Source organism: Nyctereutes procyonoides, unplaced genomic scaffold, assembly GCF_905146905.1.
Source record: "Nyctereutes procyonoides isolate TBG_1078 unplaced genomic scaffold, NYPRO_anot_genome, whole genome shotgun sequence".
In the NCBI taxonomy this organism is placed as follows: Eukaryota; Metazoa; Chordata; class Mammalia; order Carnivora; family Canidae; genus Nyctereutes; species Nyctereutes procyonoides.
The window spans coordinates 23,820,771-23,832,103 of NW_026575042.1; the positions used below are offsets into that span (position 1 = coordinate 23,820,771).

At 36.2% G+C, this 11,333-nt stretch overlaps 1 pseudogene; it reads right to left on the reverse strand.

Moving 5' to 3' along the window:
* Nucleotides 1-261: 261 nt before the first annotated feature.
* Nucleotides 262-797, reverse strand: LOC129506880 (chromobox protein homolog 3-like; annotated as a pseudogene).
* Nucleotides 798-11,333: the final 10,536 nt, after the last annotated feature.

Sequence of the window (11,333 nt, forward strand, 5' to 3'; positions counted from 1 at the left end):
AAATAAAAACTTGAAAAAAAGCAGGTTACAAGAACCCCCCCAAAATCCACAAAATAATCAGTGCTGTATTGCAAAAAACTCTGCTATTATTCCCCCAATAATACTTCAAAACATATCAAACTTGATTTTCATTAGAATGTCATTATGTACTTATGCTAATAGACATAAAAACCCAGACTATATATATATATATATAAAGTTGTATATATATGTATGTATATATATATATATACATACATATATATATATAAATGAAAATAATTACTGAGCTTTGTCTTCCACATAAGAATGCCAGGTTCGTCTCTCTTCATAGAAAGCAATTACAATTTGAGTATACTTCATATTTATCTCTTTTGCCAGCATCAGCTCTGCCTCATCTGAATCTTTCCATGAATGGCAAACATCAATTCACCACTGCTGTCTGTGGCACTAATTGTTCAGGATCAAGACCTATGGCAAAGCCTTTTGGTTTCTCAGTTGCATCTCTTTTCTTTGATTTGCTGTCATTGCATTCGCTGTCAGATGAAGGTCTTCTTTTGTATCAGGTTTTGAGGATTAATAAATTAATAAGTGAATAAATTAACTCTGGACAATCTAAATTTTCTTGCGGTTCCCAAGTATTGTCAGCATTGTCAGGAGGTCCCCTTCCGCTTCAGGAAATACTGAATACTTCCCATTCACCAGTGTCTGTCGGTACTTTTTCTACCAAGATTCTTCAGGATCTGTCTCTTCCAGTTTTTACTCTTTCCATTCTGTTTCTCTCTCACTTTTTGCAATGTAGTTTTATTGGGTGCCATTTAAAGATTACTTTAATCCCAGTATAGTTAATATACAGTGCTATATCTGTTTTAGGTGTACAGTATAGTGATTCAACATTCCATATATTACTCAGTGCTCATCAAGGTAAGTGTGATCTTTAATCATCAGTTTGTTCTCTATAGTTAAGAGTCTGCTTTTTGATTTGTTGGATGCCATTTTTTATTGTAGACTTGAAGAGCTGTATTATTAACTGCCTCTGATTTGCTCCAAGTCTCTGGTTGGTAGTGTCTCTGGCCATGTGTGCTCTAAGTCTGAGCTCCAATGTTCCTTTCTTTCTTTCTTTCTTTCTTTCTTTCTTTCTTTCTTTCTTTCTTTCTTTCTCTTTCTTTTTTTTTTTTTAAGATTTTATTTATTTGTTCATGAGAGACACAGGGAGAGAGGTAGAGACATAGGCAGGGGAAGAAGTAGGCTCCTCTAGGGGAGCCAAATGTGGGACTCGATCCTGGGACCCTGGGACACGCCCTGGGCCCTTCGAAGGCAGATTCAATCACTGAGCCATCCAGGCATCCCTGAGCTCCAATGTTTCTTAATACAATGCTTTGATTTGATCTTTTATGGCTTCTATCTAAAAGAGGGATAATGAATGAGTGGGTTGGGTTGGTAATAAACGTTTGTGTGTGTGTGTGTGTGTGTGTGTGTGTGTGTGTGGCTGAAATCTAAGATGATGTTTATCTAAATTTTTTCTTTCTCATATAGCTGTTGATTTCTCAAAGAAAAATATCACTAACACTGAAAGTAATTTCAAGTTTCATAAAAAAAACTTAATTGGAAACAAATATCTTCAGTCTACTTATGCAAAGAGCCAAAGACAATGATTGAATAAATTGTAGAATTTGGATGAAACCGAAATAATGATATATTCTATCTGGGCTGCAACTCATTACCAAGGTTCTAGAAATACTGGTCCTGTCACTGCTTATGCTTATGAGAAAATGTTAAAGGGAACTGGATTCATTAAATTCTACTTTGTTAAGATGGGTTCACATGTGGCTGTAGAGTGACACATTGACATGGTGAAATGAAGAAGTAAAATTAGCTTAGCTGGTGAAGGGTGTACCTTTATAGTCCAATCTAATTTCAGAAAACAAATACACAGATGATTTTTAATAGCATAAATAAAAGTCTAGCATTTTATCTTATGGCACTGATAAATGAAATATGCGACTCTTTGTTCTCTATTTTTTTCTTAGGTACTATGATGCTAAGGTCAATGTTTTAATCCGTGGACCCAGTGTCTCCATAGGGGATTCCCATCTTGGCATGTATATTGTGTTAGCCTTTTTTACCTTACCAGGCATAGGTTGGTCATTATTATCTAGCTTAAAAAACAAAGTGGGCTATCATGAGACAATGCACAGGTAAATCTTGGTAAGGAACAGGAAGGCAGGATATAGACATAAGACAGTTTTTGGGGAAGCATAGTAGAACTAAACTGTGAAATTGGCTTCTCAGTATGACCTCCTCTTTCTGAACACATTCTCCTTTCCACAATTTCCACACCCCGAACTCTCATGCTGCTCAACTTACAATCAATTAACTTATACAAATGGGTAACAATGTGTTTTCCTTCTTAAGAACACATATGCCTTTAAAAAATGCTCTTTCGTCTAATTCAAGAAATGCATTTCAAATATTCAAAGGCATGGAGAAAAGATCATTTGCAGGAGTTTTGGGGAAGACCAACATTAGAAACTTTGGCTGTAATCCCAGGCAGGTAGAACGGTATTTACAGGGACAGGAAAGTTGTGTCTGTTGTGGGGAGGGGTCTGTAGTAGGAATAGAAAGGATAAAAATGCCGGATGATGCCAATGGATACAAATGGGGAGAAAGTAGGTGTTTGGAAAATAATTAGCTTTAGCTCTGGAGATTGGTAACTTCTATCTTCAAACTTTTGAAGGACAAGGGCACCCCTTCAATTTCATGCTGCGCAGCTTGGTTTAAGAGTGTACTCATTCCAATCTGGAACAGATCTGCAAGGCCTTCTGAGAAGAGGCCAGACTTCCCTAGAATTTAATATTATCTTTTTCTTAGTATTTAGTCCTGGCAATTTTCAACCAACATATGTGTCCTCTGGGTACTAACCATGAACATTTTTCAAAACTTTTATTGTGGGAAAATTTTAATATACACAAAAATAGAATAGTGTAATGAACCCACTGTACCAGTTTCACCTAATTTCAATAGTCATTACCATTTGTTTATTTTGTTTTCTCTATTCTTACATAATATTCCCTTCACTCTCCTATTTAAGCTAAAGCATTTTGAAGAAAATCCCAGAGAACATGTCATTTTACCTCTATATACCTCAATAAAATCACTGGCCATCTTAATTTAATAATCCTAGATATTGGGGTGAAAATAAAATAGATTATTATAGTCTACATTTATTATGTTCTACTGTGTTCAGAACTCTATGCCAAGCAATTTGCATCATGTTATTTTATGTCACCCTTTCACAATTCAATCAACTAGGCATAAAGGTTCTCACTTCTCTGACAGGGAAACTAAAACCCCAAGAGTTGCAGTAAATTGCTAAAGGTCACACAGCTAGGAGGTGATGCTACTGGGATTCAAATTTTCTTTGCCTACTCTGTATGCTGTTCCTCTAATCATTGTTTACAAATGTCTTATCACTGGAGCATACTTGTCCTCTGAAAATAGACCCACAAGGAACACCTTTGCATGGATAAAAGAATTGCTTTGCATACAAGTATTTATCCTATTGCTTAGTGCCCTTGAATGAATTCCTTGTTGACTGAGAATGTTTGGGAAGGAGTATTGGCTTTGGAATCATATGGCTTTAGGTTGGACATATAGTTTGAATACTTTCTGGTTGTGAGATTTTGGGTAAGTCATTAGGACTCTGAGAATCAACTTTTTAATCAATTCCTGGAAGATTAAATCAGACACTTTATGGAGACTGAACCCCAGTATATTTTGGTACTCTGCCTCCACTTTCTCTTCCTCCCATCTTCCCATGACATTTCACCATGAGTGTATTTTTCCTTTCTTCTCCTACCAGCTCTCCTCCATGCTATATAGCCAAGGCTATACTTATATCCATATAGCCTATGTTTATTTATTTATAATTTTGGGGGGGTTTAATTTCTACTCTTTTAAAATGCATCCTCTCTTATGCATTTTAAAATGTCCAAGCCTGGCTATTGCTTTATATTAACTTTGTGGATTATTTTCATTGCACTTTTAACATAAGCTACCTAAAACTTTAAGGAGTTGGCAGGGTATAAATGATCTATCTCATTATTTATTGTCACATTTTCTGTGGGATATGTAGTATGTGCTACATGTGCCATAGAACATTTTTGTCATCATTGTGATGTCAATTTCAATTAAGGCTGAGAACATCTGATGAATAGATGGAGTGGCCAGGGAGGGGAGGGTCAGATAGGCTGATGGTCGTTTTGATAGCCTGGCATATTCTTCAAACCAATTTACAAGGCTGTTTTAATTACCTTGGCAACTCTCCTTGGTACTCTTTCCAAGTTCCTCACATTAAAAAGTCTTCTCATCAGCAACAACCAAAATTATCAATGATTAAAATGTCATAAACCTCCCAGTTCTCTGCTGGGCTCATCATAGAGATGGGCTGTAAGATTTTTATAGTCTGAGATGTCAAGCTGGTTCTCTGGTTGCCATTGGTAACAGTTGAGATCTCTTAAAAATACTGAATAAGCTCTTCAGGTCAATGTACCATATTCATATTGTGACTACTGAATGAATCAAATTGGATTAAATAATTTTTATAGAGAAATAAAAGGGGCTTATTATTGGAAATTGGTACATTACTAGTTGGCACTGGGAGACATATAAAGAGATTCGACATTAATGTTGTATGAATCAACCATATATGGAATTAAATGTATGTTGACTTAGTTGAGAACTAGGGAATATAAATGAAAACTGTACATACACATAGATATATATATATACACAAACATTTGCAGATCTTCCTTAGGCTAAAAAATAGCCATATGAAGATTGTAGTTTTAGGGTCCTTGAGGGAAGAACCAAACTGGATATGATAGTGGCCTTGGAATTATGAGGTAGAGGCGCAGCAAAATAAAGCAGAAATGTGGAAATTCTTAGAATTTTATCTGAGGCAAAGGAAAGTGGTGAGGCTGGCTTGGGAAATTTTGACAGGAGATAAACCTACTGGTCCATTTTGCTTCCAGAGCACAGCCTTTCCTACCTGGGCATCATTTCCTGGCTTCCTAAAAGATCCAGAAAGATGAGATCTGGTCTGCAGATGAGTAATAAAGATAAGGAAGTGGAGAAAGAGATGGTTTATTAAGTACCTATTGCTGCATCACAAACCTCCCCTAATCTGAGTATCTTAAAGCAATACCCATTAATTGCTTATAATTCTATGAATCAGGAAGTCCTGGCAGGACTGGGAAGAGATAGATGGTCAAGCTCACTTATGCAATTGTGTTTATCTGGAACTGGGAGAGGCTATAAGTCCAAGATAGCCTCAATTACATTTTGGGAGCCTTGGTTATGCCTGTCATCTGGGTTGCTTTGGTTTTCTTCCACCAGCCTTTCTCTTCATGTGGTCTCTTTTTCCATCAAGATACCCTGGAGTTCTTTACATGTTGGCTCAAAGTAGCACGAAAGCAAAGGGACCTAGGCATGGAACTGGCAGTGTCAATTTTGCTACATTCTATTGGTTAAAGCCAGTCACAGGACCAGCCCAGGCTTAAAGGAGGGGCAATAGACTCCACTGCTGGATAAGAGGTATGGCATGGGACCAGAGAAATTATGGAACTCTTTGCACATTATGCCCCACAGATAGCCACCCAAAATTGCATTCTAATGAATGCCTGATGCCTTTGCCTTCTGGTAGGAAGCACTAACAGATTTTCCAAATTTTACAGGGGTAGATGTTGACATTCTGATCCATTTTCCTTTCATTGGGAATGTGGTGCAGGAGGAAGAGCACAGGTTTGACTTTGGATCTGGATTCTGATCCTTACTTAGCCATTCATAAGATATATGAATAGCCATTCATACAATATATAGCTTTGTGGCCACTTCATACTCTGTGAACATTACTTTCCTCATCTCTGAGTTAGTAATAAATATTATTTACCTCCTATGGAAGTGCTGAGATGTAACTGAAATAACTTACATAGTGTCTAACCCAGTGACTACCTTACTTAATCAAAGCAAGGACTCAGTAATATTAATATACTTCTCTCTACACTTGATCTGGGAGAGGCATAACTGTGTGCTCATAAGAGGGGTGATCATAAAATTTATTGTCTAAACGAGGACACTTCTGAGTGTGCAACAATGCATTATTAATACTTATGCTAGATAAGAGTCCTATGCCAGGAATATCCCAGGCAAACTGGGTCACCCTGGTTGTAAGGAGCTGCCGGATGGGGCAAGGACAGGGAAATAGCTGATGACTTCAATGAGAACTTTGCAGAGTCTATTCATATTAAGTATTATTAAATATGCTTTAAATTAAAGACATTATAAAGCAGATGAGAAAACTAATTAGAGGAAATCAGAATTCAGAATAACTGCAGGACAATATTTTCTATTACCCTGCATTTCTTTGTTGGTGATGGTATATCCTGTGGCAAATTTATCTTTTGTAAGGAAAGTTAAAAAAAAAACCTAAGTTACAAGGGAATTAATCAAATCCACTCGAAAGCACTTTCTCCCTCTGTATCCTACTCCCCAACTGTTTTTTTTTTCTCTAGATCCCATCTCAGCATTACTAAATGTGTAATTCCAAGAAAGAATAACTGACTAGGAGAATTCATGTTATCAGAGTCTGCTACAGAGACAATTATATTTCTGTCCATCTTGAATGGGAACGGATCAGCAATGCCAGAAATTCTCACCCCGTATAGAACCACTTAAAATATGGTTGGTAAAGAAAAAAATCAGATCCATGATGTTATGAGAACTTTTTTTTGAGAGATTAGCAGGCTCTTGTAGTCCATCTCAGGAGTGTAGACACGGCAGAAGAAGAGAACAAGTTGAAACTGAATACAAATGACCAAGATTGCATGTTATAATTTCATGTCTGATGGTTACAATGTTAAATGTTAGGTCATATCTCTTTTGGCTATCATCAATAGCAAATCTTTTTTTAAAATTAATTTATTTATTCATGAGAGACACACAGAGAGAGGCAGAGACACAGGCAGAGGGAGAAGCAGGCTCCATGCAGGGAGCCCGATGTGAGACTCCATCCAAGGTCTCCAGGATCACGCTGTGGGTTGAAGGCAGGTGCCCAACTAGTGAGCCACCCAGGTGTCCCAGATCAATAGCAGATTTTAATGTTGTTTTATACTTGTACAGAATATGGTGTGTTCAATCCTTATTTTCTTCAGTGTTGTTTTCTAAACTCAAGAAAAACAAGAAAGATTTAATTCCTTTGGTGGTAGATGCAGCAAATATGTATTAGGCATGTGTTATGTGTTAGGCTATCTCCAACACATTCTCAAAGGTACTAAACTATGTTTTAATGAACTTTAAAAATCAATTGATTTTATCTTCTTCTTTAACAACACGAAAGTTTTAACCTATTGAACATCCCTCCAACATCACCTCAATTACTGTTACTGTTTTCTTTCATGTTGTAGATGCATACTATTTTGATTCCACATTGTTTTAAAATATAAATTTAATTATCTATACTCTTTTATCATTCAACTTGTTTGCATTTAAGAAAACAGTTTGCTAAAAAAAAATAAAATTTGCTGATTTCTTTATTCTTTGCCTGTGGGTTTATTTTTTCCTACCCAAGTATAGCTTTTAGTATTTCTTTTGGTACAGTTCTGTGGATAAAAGAGTTTTTTAGTCTCACTTAGGTTGGAAATGCTTTCTTTTTCCCCCTCTGTCTCAAATGATGGTTTCATGTAGAATAGGATATTAGGATCTGTATTCCATCAGTATTTTGGAGATTTTTATTATCTCTGGCATTTATTTATTCGGTAATGTTTTGGTAAATGATTTCTGGAGGTTGAGAAAAGAATCTTGATTTGTAGCATTTGTCAGTTTCTGTGGTATGAATATCCCCAATATGGTGATTTCAAGCTACTGATATTTTAATGAGTGGCTCACAAGATTTCTGGAAATTCGACAACCAGCTTTTTGAGTTGGTACAGACCAGCTCTAGCATGCCATAGCATCTATTGTTGCTGAATAGAATTTTTGTCAGTATGATTATCTTTTCTATTCTAGGTAATCTTTCTCCCTGGGAGCTCTTAAGATTTTCTTTTACTATTGATGGTCTGCGATTTTAAATTATATATATAAATTATATACATATATATAAAATAGATTATATATATTTGAGAGAGAGTGTGTGTGCATGCATGTGAACTCATGCGAGCAGTGAGGAGAGGCAGAGTGAAAGGGAGAGAAAATCTCAAGCAGACTCTATGCTCGGCACAGAACACTGCAGGGCCCGTTCTCATGACCCTGAGATCATGACCTGAGCAGAGATCAAGACTCAAACACTTAACCGACTGAGCCACTCAGGTGCCCCCGCCCCCTTAAATGATATTTTGGCATGAATTTACCTTTATTTGTTCTACCTGGGACCCAGTATATGTTTTCATCTAAGGAATCAAATCTTTTTTCTACTCCTCAAAAATCTGAGTATAATAGGAATATCCATTACCTCTTCCCTATTCTCTCTAGTTTCTCTCTAGAATTCTGATAAAATGTAATATGGAGCATCTAAATATGGGTTCCATGGTTTTTGTTCATTTTTAAAATTTATTATTCTTCCTGTTTCATTTAGGGTTTTTAGTTTATTCTTCTGGTTTATTAATCTTTTCACCTGTAATTAATTTACATGTAATTAATTTGTGTATTAAGTTTTTTTTCAGTGATTATACATTTCTTTAAAAATTTTAAAAATGGGGGCACCTGGGTGGTTCAGTGGTTGAGCCCCTGCCTTTGGCTTGGGTCATGATCCCAGGATCCCGGGATCGAGTCCCATCTCGGGCTCCCTGCAAGGAGCCTGCTTCTCCCTCTGCCTGTGTCTCTGCTTCTTTGTGTTTCTCATGAATAAATAAAATCTTAAAAATTTTTTAAATAGTCCATTGATAATTTTTTACAAATGTTTTTCATAAATTTCTGTTTTTATGTTCTGATATACTTTGAAGCTTTTATTACACTTAATTTGAAGTCATTTTTGGATTGTATGATTATTTCTGTTCCTTCAGTGTGATTTCTTCTTTATTTTTTAAGATTTTATTTATTATTCATGAGAGACATGGAGAGAGGCAGAGACATAGATAGAGGGAGAAGCAGGCTCCTTGCAGGGAGCCCGATGTAGGACTCATCCCCAGATGGGATCACGCCCTGAGCCAAAGGCAGATGCTCAACTGCTAAGCCACCAGGCATCCCTAGTATGAATTCTTCTGTTTGTTAGGTTTGTGGTTTATCTCTTGGCTATGGGGTATAATAGTTAATAATTACTGAATGTTCACTGGGGAGTCTTGAGAACTTTATTTGTGTTATCTTAATCTTCCCAGTAAACTATTAGGTAGATACTATCATCCCACATGATAGATAGGGATACTGAAGGGTTAAAAAATTAAGTAACTTGTGTAAAACACATAGGTAAGAGAGGCAGAGCCAGGAAGAAGTCTAGATTCGGAGTTGACACTCAATCATTATTCAATGCAGCCTCTTATGTGTATTTTTCCGCCCCAATATTTCCACTGAGGTATGAATGAACATACATCTATAAAATTATTAAAAATTATAATGAAATGGCTTGGTGAATTTCCACAAAATGAATGCACTCACACCCAGATCAAAGAACAATATATGTCCAGCACCTTAGAATCTTGTTTGCAAATTACTAATGTGTTTTTATCTTGAATTATTAATTCTAATAGTTGCCTCGAGAATGTTTTGCATTTTTTTTGTGCACACAATCATTTTATGTGTGAATAACTGTAGTTTTATTTTTTGCTTTTCAGTTTGAATAATTTTCCTTACCTTGTCTTATAAGGACTCCTGTACAGTGTTGACTAGAAATAATGCTAGAAGGCATACTTATCTCATTCTCTATCTAAGAGAGAAATCTTCATTAAATATGTGAATTGTTATAAGGTTTTGGTGGATACTCACTTTCAGATTAAGAATTTCATTTTTATGCCCAGTTTGGTAGGAGTTTTATCATTAATGAGTTGTATTTGATTTCTGTCATTGCTATCACATTATGTTGTTTGGAATTTCCTTAATTCGTCTTTTATAACCTCCAGGCTTGTTTTCTTTTTTCTTTACTTTTTTTTTTTTTAAAAGTAGACTCAACACCCAACACAGAACCTGAACTCATAAACCCTGAGATCAAGAAGATCAAGACCTGACCTGAAATCAAGAGTTGGGCGTTTAACCAACTGAGCTATTTAGGTGTCCCATACTTAGTGGCCTTAAATGACATAAATATTTTATAATTCTTTAGGTTAGAAGTCTGCCAGGTTTTGGTATTAAGCTTATGCAGACCTGAAAAAAAAAAAAAGGATCTCTCTTTTCTTAGGATATAGGTGAGTTTTTGTTAAATTGTTACTATTTCTTTCTTAAATATTGGCTAAAATCACCAGTAAAGATATTTGGGTCTGGAGATTTCTTTGTGGGAATGTATTTATTAATAAATTTGATTTTTTGGGGTGCCTCAGTGGCCCAGTTGGTTAAGTGTTTGATTTCGACTCAGGTCCAATCCTAAGATCCTGGGATTGAGCCCCACATTGGGCTCCCTGCGCAGCGTGGGGAGTCTGCTTCTCCCCCTGCCTTCCCTGGCCTGTGCTCATTCTCTCTCTCTCTCTCACATAAATAAATAAAATATTAAAAAATAAATTTAATTTTTTATAGATATAATCTATTTTTAAAAACTTTTAAAATTAGATTCAGAGTAGAATTTAGTGATTCATTAGTTTCATGTAACACCAAGTGCTCATTATATCAAGTGTTCTACTTAATGCCTATCATCCAATTATCCCCTTCTTCCACCCACCACCCCTCCAGCCACTCTCAATTTGTTTCCTAGAGTTCAGTGTTACTTATGGTTTGCGTCCCTCTCAAATTTTCATCTTATTTTATTTTTCCCTTCCCTTCCCCTATGTTCATTTGTTTTGTTTCTAAAATTCCACATATGAATGAAATCATATGGTATTTGTCTTTCTCTACTGACTTATTTCACTCAGCATAATACCCTCTAGTTCCATCTACATCGCTGCAAATGGCAAGATTTCATTCTGTTGAAATCTGTTGATGGACATCTGGGCTCTTTCCATAGTTTGGCTATTGTGGACATTGCTACTATAAACACTGGGGTGCATGTGCCCCTTTATATCACTATGTTTGTAACCTTTGGGTAAATATGTAGTGCAATTGCTGGGTCATAGGGTAGCTCTATTTTTAACTTTTTAAGGAACCTCCATACTATTTGCCAGAGTGACTGTACCAGTTGGGATTCCCACTAACAGCACAAGAGGGTTCCCCTTTCTCTACAT